The sequence below is a fragment of the Leptidea sinapis genome, chromosome 21, assembly GCF_905404315.1.
Source record: "Leptidea sinapis chromosome 21, ilLepSina1.1, whole genome shotgun sequence".
NCBI classification, from domain to species: domain Eukaryota; kingdom Metazoa; phylum Arthropoda; class Insecta; order Lepidoptera; family Pieridae; genus Leptidea; species Leptidea sinapis.
The window spans coordinates 11796470-11817053 of NC_066285.1; the positions used below are offsets into that span (position 1 = coordinate 11796470).

At 35.4% G+C, this 20584-nt stretch overlaps 1 protein-coding gene and 1 non-coding gene across 2 annotated transcripts in view; one reads left to right on the forward strand and one right to left on the reverse strand.

Moving 5' to 3' along the window:
* The window catches only part of LOC126970651 (insulin-like growth factor-binding protein complex acid labile subunit), a 55965-nt gene extending 43647 nt beyond the window's left edge, over nt 1-12318 (reverse strand). Inside the window, exon 1 of the mRNA XM_050816733.1 lies at nt 12155-12318. The gene's annotated coding sequence lies outside the window, so the exon portion shown is untranslated. The remainder of the gene's footprint in view (nt 1-12154) is intronic.
* Trnas-uga (transfer RNA serine (anticodon UGA)) lies at nt 7833-7905 on the forward strand. The gene has a single exon. It is a non-coding gene; the product is annotated as a tRNA-Ser (tRNA).
* Nucleotides 12319-20584: the final 8266 nt, after the last annotated feature.

Below are 20584 nucleotides of genomic sequence, written 5' to 3' on the forward strand. Positions count from 1 at the left end.
TTAAGTGCATCATCGTTATCCAAATTTCCTGTGATTGATTTTACTATAGAGCCTAAACCATTTACAAGGCCTCTCTTCCTTCTATTAATGTGCGGAGTAATAAAACTAATTTTCTTACTTATAAGAGATAAACTATGGGCTATTTGATCTTTGTACGATCTATGTATGTCTCCAATTGATGTATCTTTTTCGGCAGCTTTAACACTCTCGAATAAAGATAAAAGTTTAATTGATGTTAAATGTAGATACGTGACATTATAGACACATGCAAGATTAAAATAATCGACTTGTCGTAGTACTTGACCCTGTTTAAGCAAAAGGATTCCGTTCTCATCATTTATAGGGACAAGCGTTACGTCGGCGGTTGTTGTGAGCACGATTGCTCCTGAGATGAGGATCCTGAAACAAGATGAGGTCTTCGTAGAAGCTTGAAGTGTACTCTGATTGATTTTGAGTTAGGGTGGTTACCTATAATCTCCGCTACGTTATTAGGGTGAAGATGAATAATTTTATACGGACCTTTAAATACGGGCTTAGTTTTATCATTTCTTGCTGTCTTAGCTACTTGCTTATATACTATTTCACCTACCTTGAGCGCAATTTCTTCGGCGTTTTGGTTGCGCTTGGCGATGACAGCCTCCTTGTTCTTTGACATATGAGCTGCTATGCATTCTTGTACGGCTTCGGTGTTCATTTTGTGTTTTATTACATAATCCTGGTAAAACTCTTTGGGATAGTAAATTTCTAAAGGGTTTCGTGATGCTGTGTGTCCGAATAGTACTTCATGTGGAGTGTAATTTGTAGCTGAGTGTATAGTTTTATTATACGTAATGAGTGCGTATTTCATTATTGTCTCAGTTGTGTAAAACTCTTTGGGATAGTAAATTTCTAAAGGGTTTCGTGATGCTGTGTGTCCGAATAGTACTTCATGTGGAGTGTAATTTGTAGCTGAGTGTATAGTTTTATTATACGCAATGAGTGCGTATTTCATTATTGTCTCAGTTGTGTCATCATTTGTCATCTTTTGAATTCTAATTATTTCTGAAAGAGTTGAGTGTATCCGTTCTATTGGTGAATTAGAATTAGGGTTATACGGTGTTGTGAAGTGTATATGAATATTGTGTAATGCACAAATTTCTTTGATTACATCATTATCAAACTTTGTGTCTGAGTCTGTTGTGATTTGGTGTGGAAGTCCCAATGTCGATATGACTTGTAACAGTGCGTCTGCTACGTGAACACTGCTACATGCACTGACTGGAATAGCTTGAGCAAATTTAGAAAAATTATCGATTATAGTTAGAAATGTAACTCCTCCTGTCGAGTACAGATCCATGTAAAGGTGTTCCATTGGTTTTCTGGGTGTATCAGTTAATGATAAAGCTGGTTTAAATGGATTTCGTTCATATTTTGCTTTAAGACATATGTCACATTGGTTAATATATCTTTGAATCGTAAGTAACATGTTAGGCCAATGGTAATTTCGGTGTAACTGCTTATGTGTCTCTTGAATACCTCGATGGGCTGTTTTTCCTTCGTGGTATTTCTTTATTAATTCTTGTTGTTCATTTTTATTTTCAACTAAAGTGACGCGAGTTGTGCATCTAATTAATTTAGGGCCTCTATCGTTAAAGATTGTAGTATATACTCTAGAAAAGGCCAAGTATAGCTCTTCATTATAGAAATAGCAATGGAATATTCTACCTGCTATAGTGTGTTCTTTTAAGAAACGTATAATTTCCTGTTCCGTATTATTAATTGGAATAAAAACATCTTTGATGACTGTTTTAGAGTTTGTAGAGCGATTATCGACTTTATATTCGAAACCAGGGGTTGATCGTATGTGAAATTGCTTCAATTGTCTGTCTATAGCGTCTGTCAGTATTGGTATGCCTGCATTTTCATTATCAGGTTGGGTATGATTTGTACTTATTAACTGGTTCTCACTAATTGTGACTGCACTCATGCTGTCTGATTCAGCCTGAGAGAGTACAGGTACTGGTAAGTTAATGTTACTTGCGGATGGTTCAGGTTCTTCCACATTATTTTGGGCTGATTGCTCCATCTCGTTTTCTCTACGTGCATTTTCAAAAATTCTATCTATTATATTATCGTCGTAATTATCGTCAAAATTTAGAGCTAAGGAATCTATGCTATTATGGAAAATTTTAACCCTAGATAATGCATCTACATTAGTGTTTTGACGTCCTTTTTTGTATATTACGTTATAATCATACTCAGCAAGCTTTAGACGCCAGCGAGTTAACTTAGAATTAGGGTCTTTTAATGACAAAGCCAAGTGAGTGGTCTGTGGTCTGTGTAAATGGTAAATTTGTTACCATATAAATAAGGTCTAAAATATTTTGTTGCCCATATAATGGCTAACAATTCTTTTTCAATAGTCGAATAACGCGATTCTGTGTCGGAAAGCGTACGTGATGCGTAGGCTACCGGCTTATCCGATCCCACTTTTCCTTGGGATAAAACCGCGCCAAGAGCTACGTCTGATGCATCTGTTGTCAATATAAAAGGTTCATCAAAGTTTGGATATTGTAAGATTGGGGCATTTGTTAAGATTTGTTTACATTTATTAAAAGAATCAATAAATTCAGCGTTGTGTGTAACTTTACTTTGTTTCTTTAGACAGAGTGTCATTGGTTTTGTAAGTTTAGCAAAATCTTTTATGAACTTCCTGTAGTATCCTACAAGTCCAAGAAAAGCTTTTATTTCTTTTTGATTTTGGGGCAATGGGAAGTTTAATACGGCTTTTATTTGGTTAAAGACCTTCGTCCGTTAGTTCGTGCCCTAAAAAGTTCACTTGTTTTTGTAAAAATTCAGATTTTTCAAGTTGTATTTTTAAATTATGAGTTTTAAATCTATCAAATACCTGTCTAAGTTTGTCAATGTGTTCCTGAAGGGATGTAGAAGCTATAATTACGTCATCAAGGTACGTATAAACGTTGCTAAGGCCTCTAAGTATATGGTCCATTAGCCTCTGAAACGTACTTGGTGCGTTTTTTAAGCCAAAGGGCATTCTTAAAAATTCATAATGCCCTCTCTCTGTAGAGAATGCTGTCTTTTCTATATCATTAGGGTGCATTTCCACTTGATGGTACCCATTAGCTAAATCTAATGTTGTAAAGTATTGGGCTCTTCCTAACCTATCAAGTATGTCATGTATATTAGGCAAGGGATACTTATCTTCTACCATTCTATCATTAAGACGTCTATAATCTATTACAAGACGCCACTTAACTTTACCGGACGCATCTGGTTTCTTCGGTACTATATGAGTTGGACACGACCAAGGTGATATGCTCTCTCTTATGATACCTTGTCGTAATAAGTTATCAATTTGTTTCTTTGTTTCGTCCCGTTGTTTAGGGGCTTGTCTGTAGTTACGAACAAAGATAGGGTTGTTATTTGTCAATATTAGTTCGTGTTTCACAGCATGAGTGAAAGTTAAGGGTATGTGTTCTGAATAGAAAATTTCACGATATTGATAACATATTTTTGTTATTTCCCTTTTTTCTTCCTCATTCATGTGATTTGTACGTATTTGATTTAAATTTTCTTTTAATATTTTGTCCACATCTGGATTTACTTTTAACGTATTTATTTTACTTACTTCAAGATTTTCGGATAATTTTTCTAACTTAATATTGGTTACAACTGGGATAAATTTATTTTCGTTATTATAGTTTATAACCGTGGTTCTGAAGGAACCATTTTTTACCGTCACAAAGGCTGCGGGTGACTCTAAGTCTTCCGACCAATAAAGTTTTTCTTGTAAATATTGGCCGTCGATGTGATGTGTTTTCACATGAACCAATTTTTCACATTTAGGGCCTATTTTAATTTTCCTAATTGGTTTATTTAGGTACATCGGGATATCTACCGCGGATGTGCGCAATATATTTTTATTTAAATCTATTGTACTTTTTAGTGACCTCAATAAGTCACAACCTATAAGACCTCTATATTTTGGATCGAAATCAAATATAAGAAATTTATGACTAAGATTAATATTAAAAATTGGTGGTAAGGGTAGGTTTATTACATAATTATGACGAGAAATGCTATGAGCCGTTGATATTTCAAAAGGTTCATATTCCACATAAGGTTCATAATTCGTATTAAAAATAGCATCAGAAGCAATCACACTTCGGCTTGCTCCAGTGTCAATAAGAAACTTACCTCCTAATTCGGGTATTTCTATGTAAGGGAGGTGATCCCTGACCAACAAGTTTATTTTCACTAGGTCTGGTCTGGCATCTCCTGGGTTTGAGGAAAATCCTGCTGGTACTCCTCTTCGGGTTCCTGTACTTCATGAAATGGGTACTCACCTTCATTGTAGTTGCTATGGCATTCATTGCCATATAATACTGGTTGACCTTGAGTATAGAAAACGTTCTGAGCAGCATACTGGGGCGTATCCGGTTTATTCACGGACCGCATAGTAACATCGGAACTTATTTTAGGTGTTACCTGTCTTTGAGATACATTAAATTGCCTAAAATTCGCGCTATTACTATTCCTAAAATTACCTGAGTTTCTCTTAAAATCAGGTGTAGGGGGTATAGACATATTTTGACGATTTACGATATTAGAAGGCTGGTGGTGCTGAGGTTGCGTCCCTATAAAATTCCTTGATGGAATATTCCGTTGTTGCGAAACTCTAGGGGCATCCTTTTGCTTAAAATGAGAAGTAAGTGACCCGTTATAAAAAGGTTTACTGTGAGCGAGCCTAGCCTCTTCTTGCCTTGCTGCCATAATTGCTGACTCTAATGTTAACGGTTTACTTATTCTAACTCCTAACGAAACATTGATATCTAATTGATTAGTATATTGCTCTATAACCATTTCCTCATAGTACGAACGGTCTCCGAGTTTACCGACCGAGTAAAGAGTATCTAACAACTCACGGAGTCGTTTGCCAAATGTCTCCGCATCTTCGTATTTATTCCTACGGGTCCGCGTGAGCTCCTGCATCACCTGGATTTCGTTGCACGGTTCTCCTAAACGTCTAATTAGAGCGTTTTTAATGGAGTCCCACGTTATTAACGACTCTTCGTAGGCTATCGCATCAATAGCGACACCTCCTAACTTACTTTTCAATAAACATATAAATGCTGGGTGAACCCGGGAGGGTTCACTTAAAAGTTGTATAATATTTTCTACTTCTCTAATATAAAAGTTTAATAACTTTGGGTTCCCATCATACCGTGGTAATAAATCGGCAAGGAATTTAAAATCCTTATCACATTCACTGAAAGACATTGCGTTTCGGATTACACTATTGTTCTAATACTCGGTAATTATCACCTAGATACACCTTTCTTGTCACTAAGTAAGTGTAACCCGTTATTTAGCGATATTAGCTTTACGCAACGTTCTTTAACTTTTATAATAAAATATATATAATACTAGGACAGTAGATATAGCAGGATACTTGAATAGCGAGAGTACTCACCAAATCAGCATCTGCATCTGCTGTCGAGTCTTGCCCAGCGCGTGAATTCCCAATGTTCCGGGTTTTCGTGCGCGTTGATGATGATGTCCCAACAACCGACGAGGTTCTTTGGTTCTTGCGGCTTAGCGGCTCGAAAACCACAGCTACTTTACACTCGGAAGATTTTATACCGACGAAAAGAAGCTACCGCGAGACTACTCGACTGCGCCAGTTATGTATCGGGCGTCGGGAATTAAGTTTTTAAAAAGCACTTTATTTAACAATATTTAATGTTACTCACAGAAAAATTGGAACAAGACTGAATAAACAATATTATAATTAAGCTAAAAAAATTTAAAAGACAATGGGTGCTCGATCAGCACTACGTCGAGGTACGGGGTGGCAACGTATGCAGGTTTAGCCGTGTTGGGCCTGCGTAACTCAAGGCTGGCTTTTTTTTATGAAAATAAGGGACGAGACGGGAGGACGTCCAGCTGATTGTAATTGATACGCCCTGCCCATTACAATGCAGTGCCGCTCAGGATTCTTGAAACACCCCAAAAATGCCGGCTAGATTATGGGTACCACAACGGCGCCTATTTCTGCCGTGAAGCAGAAATGTGTAAACATTACTGTGTTTCGCTCTGAAGGGCGCCGTAGCTAATGAAATTACTGGACAAATGAGACTTAACATCTTATGTCTCAAGGTGACGAGCCTCATCGTACGTCCTGCTCGTCTCATCCCATATTTTCATAGAAAAAAATATATATATTTAAAAACTATTAAAAAACTGCTTCACCCCTATCTTAACCCCAGTAATGCATTCGATAATGAATCTTATGAATAATATTAGATTTTTATAGGTCGTTATTATTTAACCATTAAAATAAACTTACCTCATCGACATTTAAATAAATATATACTTTTCTTATTTCTCTCAAGCTCGATAAAAAGTGTCCAACGCGACGTCTATAAAACCACTTCTGAACTTTATTGCGCGAAGTTCTGAACATTTCCAATATCACAACAGGTAAAGTTGATTAATTGTTAATAAAGCTAACGATCTTGTACTTATTTTCTGAATGTTAATTACGAAATTGTTCTTGAAATAAACCATACATTTGTGGGTTTCACACTAGTACTTTGAAAAGAAGAAATGAAGCTAAGCTATTTTCGCTACTAGTAAAACTAACTAAGTAGTTAATACGGGTTATCTTAACTTCTAAACCACTATAAAAACTTAAAACTTGATATGATGATTTATTTGACAATAATATTTTTTGTTACCAACCAAACCTGACTTTAGAACAAGTTAGTTTTTCCTAAGCTAGATCAGTTCATCCTGTAGGCGATAGGATAAACCGAATAAGAGTAGGATTAACTAGATTCTCCTATCGGCCTTTGGACAAACCCGATTACCCTAGGCTGAACTAGTATAGACTAGCTCAAACCAGACACTGAAATGACGAAGTTAGGTCATATAAAAAGTATATTCGAATCTACAATCAAAAACATCTAATTTAACTAATATGAGTTTCTTGTATGTTCTTCTCACGAGCTCAACTTTTCCCAAACATATGGTAGATTCAATAGTTTAAAAGAAATGGGAGTATACCAGTGGGAGGCTCCTTTGCGTGGGATGCCGGCTAGATTATGGGTACCACAACGGCGCCCATTACTGCCGTGAAGCAGTGATGTTTAAGCATTACTTTGTTTGGGTCTGAAGGGCGCCGCAGCTAGTGAAATTACTGGGCAAATGAGATTTAATATCTTATGTCTCAAGGTGACGAGCGCAGTTGTAGTGCCGCTCAGAATTATTGGGTCTTTCAAGAATTCTTAGCAGCACTGCATTCTTTATTTAAATAGTTTGTATTATAATTTAATCCGTTTAAAAATTCCACAGCTATACAATTATATAGTAAAATTCTCCTTTAAAAATATTCATCTTATTAGAAATGCTTTCTTAACAATTCAATGATATCTGCTAACGCTTTATAACGAGAACCGAGCTAGGAATTATATCAAGATTAATGAATTTGCTTACGTAAGATGCATTAGGTTATTTATACAACAACTAGCTGTGTTAAAAACATATAACGATGGCGTAAAAGACTTGTGTAAGCCGCTAATAAATAATTAAAAAAAAATATATTCAGGGACAATAATAATAATAAATTTATTTATAAAGAAATCATGTTTTATAAACAATTTGTTATGTTTTTAATGTTATATGATAACCTTCACTTCTAGGATAATAAAGAAATAAAATTTGAAAATAAAATTTTATGTACGATACGGGACTCGAACCCATGACCTCTCGCGTTCCGTGTACCTGAGAGTTGAACAAAGTATACAAGATTTTATGACACTACGTCGCTCGAACGGTTAGCTCAGTTGGAAGAGCACTCGCACTGAACGCGAGAGGTCGTGGGTTCGAGTCCCGCATCATTCATAAAATTTTGTTTTCAAATTTTATTCATGTTTTATAATCGAAAAGCCGAATTAAAGCCATTAACGCTGATTTTAGAACAAGTTCCAATATCATGGTATTCCATATTGATATTTTGATATTTTCCTTTTGCAATTATTGCTATAATTTTCAAATGAAACTTGTATTTTTTCTCCTTTAAAATAACTTTCTTATCTCTACGAATGTCGCGAGGATATACAAATGATAACATAATCCTTTCTTTCACTACGGGAAGAGATAAGTATCGCTTAATTGGCGAGTCTCGTGAAAGGGCTTCCAAAAGTCTCAAATATAAGTTTGATTTAAGCGACAATAGCAGAAGGCAGGCAAAAGGCGGATTCATCGCATACGTCAGTGTCACATGCCGTTTTCACTCGCACTTTTTGTGCCACCAAATGTACTAACCTCGGGGAACCTTCAGTCCTATCAACACTTTTGATTAATACACAAAAAATGTAATTTAAGTCTTAGATTATGGATTGCTCTGCGCTGCGCTCGAACCAGATACCGCACTACCTAAGAACAATAGCTTTTTTATTACGGCATCTATTAGATGCACAAATAAAATTTGAAAAACAATTTTATTTATGAACGATGCGGGACTCGAACCCACGACCTCCGGCGTTCCGTGCCGGTGCTCTATCCAATTGAGCCAACCGTTCGGGTAGCACATCGTTATAGAATCCTGTTTGCTTTGTTCCACTCTCAGGTTGTGGCTTCATCTATAGGATCTACTTTACAGTTGATAACCTGCTCAACCGCAATATTTGCATGTTAGGAAATTGACTTGAGATGTTGCAGAAAATTGTAGTGTAAACCTGGGTATATATATCGTTAGTAGGATCTTGACAGAAAGACTATCTGATCCTATAAGGGTTTCCTTTTTTTTTCTTTTAAAGTATGACACCCTAAAAATCATCTAAATTAAATCAATTTGAATAACTTCGCTTAGCATCAGATCGTGTTGTTTGCTCACTGAATAATTTGATATTTTTTTTTCTTGTATCAATTTATGCACAATACACTATATCTGATTTATTTTCTTAAGCAAGCCTTTTGAAATAAGTTACTGAAATATTTAATACTAGCTGACCCGACAGACGTTGTTCTGTTCATAATAAAAATACTTGGAATTTCGTAAAATCCGTTCTTAGCTGACCTCTACTCGGTGAAAAGAATATCCCACCAAATTTCAAGTCTTTAGCTCTAATGGTTCCAGAGATATCGTGATGAGTGACTATATACGTGGAAATCTATTTTATATATACATAAATAGATGAATCAATATATTTTGTCGTCTGTTATATAAAAAGATGCCAATCCACGTTGTTTCTAGAGCTATTCAACGAAAAAAGATCAGTAAATTATCTTTGGCTATACGATAATATACATATTTGCTTGTATTCTATAATCCCTGATTACTTCTTTAACTGTAACTTTATCGGTTACTGCTGTAATAAAAAGCAGTTGCCACGACTTGATTTACTTATTCCATGTATTATGTGCCAGTGAGACTCCCTTCATAGGGCCTTTTCACAATAGACGACAACGATAACGAAACGATATCGTGTTGCTTACAATTTTAAACATTTAGTTTAGAATGGTTTCACATTGCATCGTTGTCGTCACAAACATCTTTGCCGAGAGAGAGGTCATTCTCGACGGACTCTTGGCGTACGACACAATGTTCGGTTCATGAATGTTAGAACAATAAATATATAATTATTATTGTGTGAACTCTTTATTGTAATGTGCGATTTAATAGCGAAAACACTATGTTTCTTGACAGCTTTTCTCATTAAAAGATTGGCTTTTCCGAAGTGGTGGTAGGTAAATGGTTAAATAGATCTCTTATGATATTATCTCTTATAGATCTCTAATGACATATATGTTATTATATGATCTAAATGGATAAATTATTTTTTGTTTTTAATAAAACTTATCTCGTTAGGAATGATTAACAAATAAATAATAATATTAAAAAAAATTAACAAAAAAAACAACCGACTCCAAAAACACTATTCCAAAACAATAGATATAATATGCCCTAAAAAGTATAAAAATAATTGCGTATTTTTATACAATCTAATTCTAGTTACGATTATTGTAATTTTTGGAATCGATGTCCTTCCGCCGCGACCCGCTCTCGCCTCTCACCTCCTCACGACTCAAGCACATCTCACCTATAACTATGTATGTAGTTACAAGCCTATCTTGGATGACATCGACTCCAAAAATTACAATAATCGAAACTAGAATTAGATTGTACAAAAATACGCAATTATTTTTATACTTTTTAGTGCATATTATATTTATTGTTTTGAAATAGTGTTTTTGAATTTGAAGTATTCTAACAACTTGTCTAAATATGTGCTAGTATGTCTAGATATACTAATTATTTCAATGCAGCAATGAACGTAAGCGCTTAATTCGTGTTCGTGACAAGCTACATCTTACACTCGTGATTTGTATCACGCTTTGTGTTAGTGTACATGAATTGCTCAAAATAGAGGTTAGTGATAAACTCAATTATTTTGACGTTTTCACAGCTGTCATAGTCTATCTTGGCGTAGGTATAAATGATCTCAGTGCCGCCATTCTGCCACCTCGAAAATCGCTGTAATGTAAGATTTTATCAGCGCAACTCAAACTGATATCATCGTATCATGTTGTTGTCGTACATGCTCACGATACACCACTGTCGTGTCGCTACCGTGTCGTCCAATGTGAAAACGACCACAGTCTATAGAGCCATTTCGGAAATAAGTGACAGAAAACAGACAGCTATTTTGATTATATTCATATTTTGCAGTTATTAAAAGTCTGTTATATTGACCTAACAAACAAACACCTCAATTTATTTGAGTATAAGTAGGTATCTGAAGATAAAAAATTATCCGGGATTTATTCAGTTCGAACTCAAACACTTTTATTCAAAATCACTTATTGAACGTTAGAAACTATCACGCATTCGAATAAATATCCTTAGACCTGAGAAGAACGGGCGCAAGATACTCAGTGGGCTTATTTTTATAAAAAAAAATGTGACAGTGTAGGCTGGGCGGTCGCTACATTCCCAATCTGTGGTATAATTAAGAAAAACATTTATGTTATAGTACCTAACCTTTACCACACAAACGTTTTTTAACAAAATCTATAAGAACATGTAATTAGTTAATAGGTACTCTATATTTTGCTCATATACAAATATAATAAATTAAATAAATATAAATAATTAGTCAAGAAATACTATATAGTTAGCTAAAATCATTCAATGTGCTTATTGTACTTATAGGTTAAAGATCTTTTAAGTATTAAAGTAATAATTAATATGTAAGTAACTGTCTGTTTGAAATGAAATGAATTTTATTTGCTTGTACTTAAGATGATTACATATCTAATATTATTGATAATCCAATATGTTTCGTCAATTGACATGCAAAATATGTTATAAAATTGTCTAAATACCAACATACTCCTGTTATACTGAAACATGACGGATTTCACAATGCTATCATTAATATTTATAAAATTTAAATTTAAAGATATTATTATATGAGACGTAAATAATTTAATAATTCATTTAGTAACTATGTATAATATTAACAAATTTAATGTCATAAAAGTATATTAATTTACATATTATATTATTATCAAATAGACTAATTCATTTTGTATTGAAAAATTCATTTAAACTATAGAAGCACTTATTTATTAATCACTGATGCAGTCTTCTTTTAAAAACTTTGAAAGGTAAATCTTTCAATTCATTGGGCAATTTATTTGTTTGTTACTCTTTCATATCTAAACAATTACAGAATCTATTATGATGAGGGGAGGGTCATTAAATCGGGAAAAAGTTGTAGGCGGTGGTGTTTAAATATATCAAAGAACGGCTTTAGATTCTCAAAACCCTTTACTTTGATATACGAAGAAGAAAAAAAATACAAACAAAAGAATATTATAGCAAGCTAGGTTCTAGTAACTAATAAGAATATTTTGCTGCGACTTAAAACAATATCATAATTAAATTTTTTTCCGTACGTATTGCAATTATCAAAATGTGAGAAGGGAGTAAGTTTCATAGCACACGTAAATGAACGAAATAACTTTTAAGCTAGTAACAAGTTTTTAATAAATAATTTATTACCTTTTAATAAATATTTTTAGAGAAATTGTTGAAAAGTCCAAAAACAACTATCAAAAACGAGTTGCGATGTATAAAACGTACCAAAACTGGGAATTCCAAAATACAACTTCCAACAGCAAAATAATCTTCATTCAACATACATATTCACTTTAAAAGTATTTATTTCACTTTGACACTTTTGAAAGCGATTTACACATTACGCAAAGGTTTTGAAGGGTGTGTGAGATAGTGCGAATCAAAGCAGAGATCTCCAAAGACTGATGTATTCGAATCTGGGTTTGTACACACGTACGATTCGCGCAGTCGCAGAGTTAGAAACTCCAACTGCTTCACAGCTCCATTAAGTCGGCACTATTCCAACACCTCGAGACTAAGCCCGGGCATATTAATTTCTTAATGAGTTTATATACTTACTGTATGCACTAAAGGCTGATTGCAACTAAAGCTTAGAAATTGTTTCACTTATTTGTAAAATTAAGCATATTTACAACCGACTAGAAAAGTGAGGAGTTTATCAATTTCTCACATATATACCTTGTGGACCGTTTTGAAATTCGTTTTTTTGATTGAAAGAAAATAAATAGATCTAATAATAGAATCTAAAGTAAATAAGAAACTCAAATTTTATATATGTACATACAGCGTTTTTCCAACAATAAAATAAAGTATTTCTATAGTAAAAGTATCATGTGTTGAAGTGACGACGATGAACACTGGAACTTTCCATTGATTATATTTCACGGGTGTTGAGAAGATTTTTAAGCGTCTAAAACAATGACGTATAACTTATTAGAATTGCATTAGATCCGTGTTTCCCAACGTGTGGCCCAAGCCCCACAGGGGGCAATTTAATAGTAAGGGGGGGAATTTAAAGATAGACTCGACACGACTTAAACCATTTGGCTTTGGGTTATTTAAATGCAATGCAATAGGTATCGGTGACAAATTGAACAAAAAAGGCTAGTTCCAAGAATGTGCAAAAATATTTTACTACTTTTTCCATCTTCATATTTAACTGAATTTGTATTTAGTACTGATGATTTACTGATAAGAAACATAAATCGACGGAAAATTTTATAAACACTTTTATATGCCGACGATACAATTTTTTTTAAAGTTATTAGAACTGTCCATGATTGTGTAGACCTTCAAAACGACCTAGATAGAATTAGTCAATATTGTATATATAATGGCTAGAATTTGAACTTAGACAAATGTTGCACTATTACGTTTTCTAGAAAAAAAGAGTTTTATTTGTCATAGTTAGGTATAATTTACTCGGTAAACATGTGCACAGAGTCAATGAGGTGTGTGATCTGGGTGTTCAATTAGACCATAGGTTCTCAACGTGGGCGATAACGCCCCCGTTTGAGACTTTCGGGGGGGCTATAATATAATACTATATACTATAATACTTACGTTTAAATATAATCGTGGCAATAGCTGTTTTAAATTCGCGACACGTGGTAAGTAAAATTAAGATGGGGGCTCTAGAAAAAAACATATTCTCAATGTGGGCGGTGAGCAAAATAAGGTTGAGAAACTATGATTATTAGACAGACAGTCGCCTATTATTTGACTTACATTATAACAAAATTAGGAAGAAAGCATATAGAATGTTAGGGTTCATTTTAAGCCAAACTGTTGATTTCAAAAATCCTGAGACCATTGTACTATTATGTATAACGCTTTTGTTATATCTAATCTTGAGTATGCTTCGACTGCTTGGAATCCACAATATGCCATTCACGTGGATGTGTTAGAAAACATTCAGCAGAAGTTTTTAAAAATTTTAAATAAGCGATTTAGTTCCTTTAATGCCCGTAAATTAGTTTCTCTGGAGCTGCAAAGGGAACAAAAAGATCAAATATTTCTGTAAAAAATTGTAAATAATGATTCACCGTTCATGTCAAGCAAAATTACATACTACACTGGCCTGCAAAAGTAAGTATCACACTTTTCAAATTATTTTTTTTTCTTGACTATAGAAGGTAGAGATTTAAGATTAAAAACGTTTTGTTGCAAATTTTATAGGCTTTAATTCTTACAAACTAAAATTATAGATAAGTAACATTTTTAACTTAAAAAAGATAAAACAATGAAAATAGACATATTAATAGTATTACATGTTATTTAATTTTTAATAACTGGTATTGCCTCCTCGAGCTCTGATTACAGCTTCGAGCCGGTTTGGCATACTGAACACTAGGTTTCGGAGCCGATGTTGGGGAATATTCTCCCATTCTTCTACCAGGGCCTGCTTTAGTGTCCTGAGGGTAGTAGGTGGTGGTCTGCGATTTCTGACTAGCCTCCCAAGCTCATCCCAGGCGTGTTCAATCGGGTTGAGATCAGGACTTCTTGATGGCCAAGCCATCACGCTGATACCGACCTCCTGAATATACTCTTGTACGATATGAGCCGTGTGTGGCCGGGCATTATCATGCATCAGCATCGATCCATCACCCATATTTGCTAAAGACGGCCCTGCATACTCATTGAGAATCTCTTGAGCATATCTTTGTCCAGTGAGGGTGCCATTTTATATGGCTACTAGCTCTGTGCGACCTTCTGAAGATATGCCAGCCCATACATGTACACTGCCTCCACCGTATTGGACTCTTTCTGAGATGCAGGCTTGAAGGTATCGCTCACCAGGTCGCCTGTAAACACTTCGCCTTCCATCAGAAGTGTAAAGGGAGAATCGAGACTCATCTGCAAACAAAATTCTTGACTATTCTTCTTCATCCCACTGCATGTGTTCACGGGCGTATCGCAGTCTCGCTGCTCGATGCTGTCTCTCGAGTTTTGGGCCACTCGCTGGTCTTCAGGGTTTCAAATTTGCTTCATCAAGTCTTCTTCTCACTGTACTGTCACTAATGTAGTCCCTCCGGGTCTGAAGTAGCTGTTGCTGGACTTCAACTGCATTTTGGTGGCGATTTCTTAACACAGTGGAAATAATATAACGATCTTCTCGGGCACTGGTACACCTGGGTCTGCCATTACAAGGTCTCCTCAGATGGTGTCCAGTCTCTTCGTATCTTCACTTTACCTTCTGGACCGTTCGTACCGTCACACCCACCATTCTTGCAGTGCGACGCATACTGATGCCTAGTTCCAGAAAAGCCATGATCCTAGTACATTCTTCAACTGAAAGAGGCATGATAAATAAATGTTATGTGCTTTTTAGCTTAAATTTTTAAAACAAGACCCATCGATCTTGAAAAAAATTTAAAACAGAAAGAAAAATGTTGTATGCTGTTTGTTTTCCTAATAAATAAATAAAATAAAAATAAAATGTCTCTGTATGCTATTACCTACTGGTATTATACTCGTATATGCAAATGTAAATATGTGTGAACTTGATATTTCTATACCAATTGCTGTATTAACTAAAGTGTAAAATAAAAAACATTTCTACAAAAAATGCCAAATGGAAACATGTACATACTGTAAAAACAAGATAAATTTAAAGTGCAAATAAATTCGTACAATGACTTTTTCATTTCATTTTCATCAGAAGCTCCAATGTCAGTGCGTAAATAATATCTAGACTTTATTATTTGATGTTAGTACACGTTACTGAAATTATTGGTATTGCGTTGAAATCTATTGTATTTATCATTTATCATATGAGTCTGGGATTGTGTGTACCTATATTGTCATCTTACTACTTGAACCTTATCTCTCAAGGTGAAGAGGATTATTGGGTTTTTCAAGAATCCTCATCGGCACTGTATTGTAATGGACAGGGCTTATTAATCAGCCGAATATCCTGCTCGGCTCATCCCTTAATTTCATAAAAAAACTTTCTGTTACTTTAATGTTGTAATTCATATAATTTAAAAGCAGGAATTTTAACGTTTTTCCATGTAAAGTCAAATAATATTCCCAATGATAATTAAATGTATTATTTTTGAAGACTTTAATATATTTTGGAACCTTGAATTTCGTGTATAATTTTATGTCCAAAATTATCGGCTTTCGATTGAAACGCAAGAGGAACAGAGGTTTCGACAGCTTGCAGTAGGTACAGTACATATTTTTCTTATGTTACATCAGTCTGTCATTTTGTCAGGGGGTTTTTTGCCAGACGCTTGACAGGCGGGTTGGCGATCGCAGTAGACGGTGCGCTCTTAACGAAAGATGCTGCTGCCCATCCTCCGTTGTTTGTATCCAGTAGTCGCCTCTTACGACACCCACGGGACTAGATGGGTTTGTGCTGTTCTAGTGCGACAGCACACACACAATTCCACCGGAAAACGTTGGATGAGGGCAGCGCAGGACCGATCGTCGTGGAAATCTTTGGGGGAGGCCTTTGTCCAGCAGTGGACGTTTTCCGGATGATGATGATGATGATAATGTTACATCATATACATTTTAGAAGGAAAATAGGAGGTTGTGATATAATAGCAAAACTGTGTAACATAAACAATATCTTCAAACATGAACATTTTTGATTCCCAAGCTTTTTTATATAAAGTAATTATGTGTTAAACATAATTATAACATGGGTACTTATTGTATTTATATAAGAGGGTGCAAACGACCAAGGGGCTCACGTGATGAGGAGTGGTGGCTTAAAGGCCGGCAACATTCAAGAATAGAGCAGACGGGAGTATGCTAGGCCCCTAAGTGGTATCGATTTAGTAAAACAGGTTTAACAACCGGTAATTGATTCCACGAAGAGGCTGTGCGAGGTAAGGAATTTCTTGGAGTTGCAGAATACCAGACGTCAATGTGATGTGGGTGGGTAATTTTTAGCTTTTTAGCCAGTATGCGGATACAGGCTGCGGCAGTTAGAGGAATAATCTAGAATCGAGGGTATATGACAAAGGGAGACTTTTCAGCGGTGATCGCACAAACTTGTATTTTTTTAGGGTTGAATTGAAGTCAATTTTATCGAACCCATTCCGAGAATTTGGAAAGCGTAGTCCCGGTATCAGATACATATTTGCTCCGGTTCTAAGCGTAACCTATGCTGCATAGTTTTTTTAGCATATAATTGATATGCAGAAGAAACTGTATAGGGGATCAGCTTTGCATTTCCACATCATCCACCTCCGTGCTCCGATCGGCCAAAAAGCTCGCGACCCATGTGGACAACCTTTCGGAAAGACTTTAGGATGCCAGTATCGCTATAAGGGCATTGTGCCACACGCGATCGAAAGCCTTCGCTATGTCAAAACCCACCGCCAACGCCTCTCTCTTCGAGTCAACTGCTTGCACCCATTATATGCTGATTTATAATGCTGTTTTGAATAAAAATATATTAATTTTATATAAATATATTTTTATATATATAAATATAATAGTACCAACATTTGGTTAAGTCCAGCTTAGTTTAGTTTTATTTAAGTTTACTACTATACTACTTTTATTCTAAACTTAATGAATAGACGAAGCCTTAAAATCGACGTGAACTTTATTACAAAGTTGAAACACTATGAACTTCGCTTACGAGTTTGAACGTTTTGAAGCCTTGTAATACCTACCTACGGACCTGTTTTTCCTTGTTAACTATATTGCAACATTACCATTTTAACCAGCCTCGTGAAACTCTCTAAGAAAAAAAACGATTATATGAAACGTGCACTCATTGATAGATTGATAGATGACGGCTATAATCTTGTAAAAAAAGAAGATTGCCGAAATCCACTACGTTTTAAGTAACTGTTCGCTTTCAAACTTAGGAGGTTATACTTCGAGTTATGTATCGGGCGTCCGGAATTAAGTTTTTAAAAAGCACTTTATTTAACAATATTTAATGTTAATATAAATATTATTATAATGTTAATAATTCTTGATTCCAAATTGCAGTGGGGCCCCCATATTGAAGTATTGGCGAATAGGCTTAGTTCTGCAGCATATGCGGTTAAGAAAATTAGACGGTTAACTGACATAGATACGGCGAGATTAGTATACTTTAGTTATTTTCATAGTATTATGTCCTATGGTATATTGTTATGGGGCAGTGCGGCCGATATTAATACTATCTTTGTGCTGCAGAAGAGCGCTATTCGCGCGATTTATAACCTAGGTCCTAAAGTATCATTAAGATAAAAATTTAAAGAAATAAACATTTTGACTGTTGCTTCACAATACATTTTCGATAATGTTTTGTATGTTCATAAGCACATTGAGGAATTTTCTAGAAAGTGTGACATTCATAATGTTAACACGAGGAACAAACATGAACTTCTTATGCCTACTACTCGGTTGGATCGAGTTAGTAAGTCTTTTGTTGGGCGATGTATATGCTTCTACAATATAATCCCAGAAAATGTACAAAACAAATGTGTTACAAAATTTAAAAGAATTGTAAAAAAACATTTGTGTGGGAAAGGTTATTATAGCATAAACGATTTTCTTAATGATACCACGGACTGGGAATAAAGCGAACACCCTCATGCTCTTTAATTATAAATGTTTATTGTACGATATTACATTGTAATCCATATATTATATTTAAAAAAAAGCCCGCTGAGTTTCTTGCGCACATTCTTCTCAGGTCTGAGGCAGTCTCTTTTGAATGGGTGGTAGATTTTGACGTTCAATAAGTGATTTTAAATCCTATTTTGAATAAAAATATTTGAATTTGAATTTGAATTCGAATTTGTTACTCACAGATAAATTGGAACAAGACTGATTAAACAATATTATAATTAAACTAAACAAATTAAGAAAGTTCCTCCGTGACAGATATGTCTTGGGCTGTCTCCAGAAGGTGTTGCAGGTTGTCCAGATCTATATTTTCCAATTTTATATGATACTGTGCTACGTACATACATACAAACACACATACATGCAATCATAAACACATACATACACACTTACATACATTACACAAAACATCACCACACTCGCCGGCGAGTGTGCTCTTATCACCTTTTCATCTTTCATCTTCATTTTCATTCTCTCTCCTTCCCACAAGCACACAGCCGGTCTGAGGTTCGAGTCTCCTTAGGAGACGCCCCGCGACTGTTGTTGCGTAGTCTTTGCGGCCTCCACGGCCCACGTCCTACTTCGCTGTGAAAGCCAGGGCTGCTAACAGCACAGAGGAGGTTTTAGTCGGTATGGGGTGTCCGCTGACGCGGACACTCGAGTCCGACATACAATACGTAACAGTATCGTATTTAAAAAAAAAAAAAAAAAAACAAGTGCTACGTATTTGGATTTTGGAATAATAGTTAGGTTTGACGAGTTAGGGATGGAGTACATGTGGATGAGGTCATATATATTAGAATCCATGGAGCGGATTTCTAAGATAAAAGTCAAAGAATGTTCCGTACTATATGATTTTACTTTTATAGATTTTTCCAACTCATGAATCTTATTTAAACTTATATCTGCTACTGGCAAAAACTTATATTTTTTATGAATTATTGAATTTTCATTTAAAAGGTTATAATATGAACTTATAATACTAGGGTGCATTACTCCTAATTGCGCAAACGTCATTGCGTCTTCTAAAATTTCTAATCTATATAAAATAATTTGTAAGCTAAAATCTATATCTATGTAAGGTTAGTCATCCCTGACCAACAAGTTTATTTTCACTAGGTCTGGTCTGGCATCTTCTGGGTTTGAGGAAAATGCTGGTACTCCTCTTCAGTTTCCTGTACTACATGATATGGGTACTCACCTCACATTTATTACCATATAATACTGGTTGACCTTGAGTATAGAAAACGTTCTGAGCAGCATACTGGAGCGTATCCGGTTTATTCACGGACCGCATAGTAACATCGGAACTTATTTTAGGTGTTACCTGTCTTTGAGGTACATTAAATTGCCTAAAGTTCGCGCTGTTACTCTTCCTAAAATTACCTGAGTTTCTCTTAAAATTAGGTGTAGGGGGTACAGTCATATTTTGACCATTTACGAAATTTGAAGGCTGGTGGTGCAGAGGTTGCGTCCCTATAAAATTCCTTGATGGAATATCCCGCTGTTGCGAGACTCTAGGGGCATCCTTTTGCTTAAAATGGGAAGTAGGTGACCCGTTATAAAAAAGTTTACTGTGAGCGAGCCTAGCCTCTTCCTGCCTTGCTGCCATAATTGCTGACTCTAATGTTAACGGTTTACTTAGTCTAACTCCTAACAAAACATTGATGTCTAATTGATTGGTATATTGCTCTATTACACTCAGACGTCTACACTCAGACGACTAGGTGGAGGCCATGTATGAGGACATCTCAACAGCCATTCACACTCCGAAGAATTCCCACTTCAACGTTGTCATGGGAGACTTCAATGCAATACTGGGCAAACATAGCGGCGATGAGATGAGAGTGGGGAAATTTGGTTATGGAAATCGGAACGCCCGAGACCAGATGTTGGCTGACTTCATGGAGAAGGAGGATCTCTTTATGATGAACTTCTTCTTCATGAAGCTAGAACAACGCAAATAGACTTGGATCAGCCCCGATGGTGCCACTAAAAATGAGATCGACTTCATTATGTCGACCAAAAGACAAATATTCAATGATGTCTCCGTGATCAACTCAGTGAAAA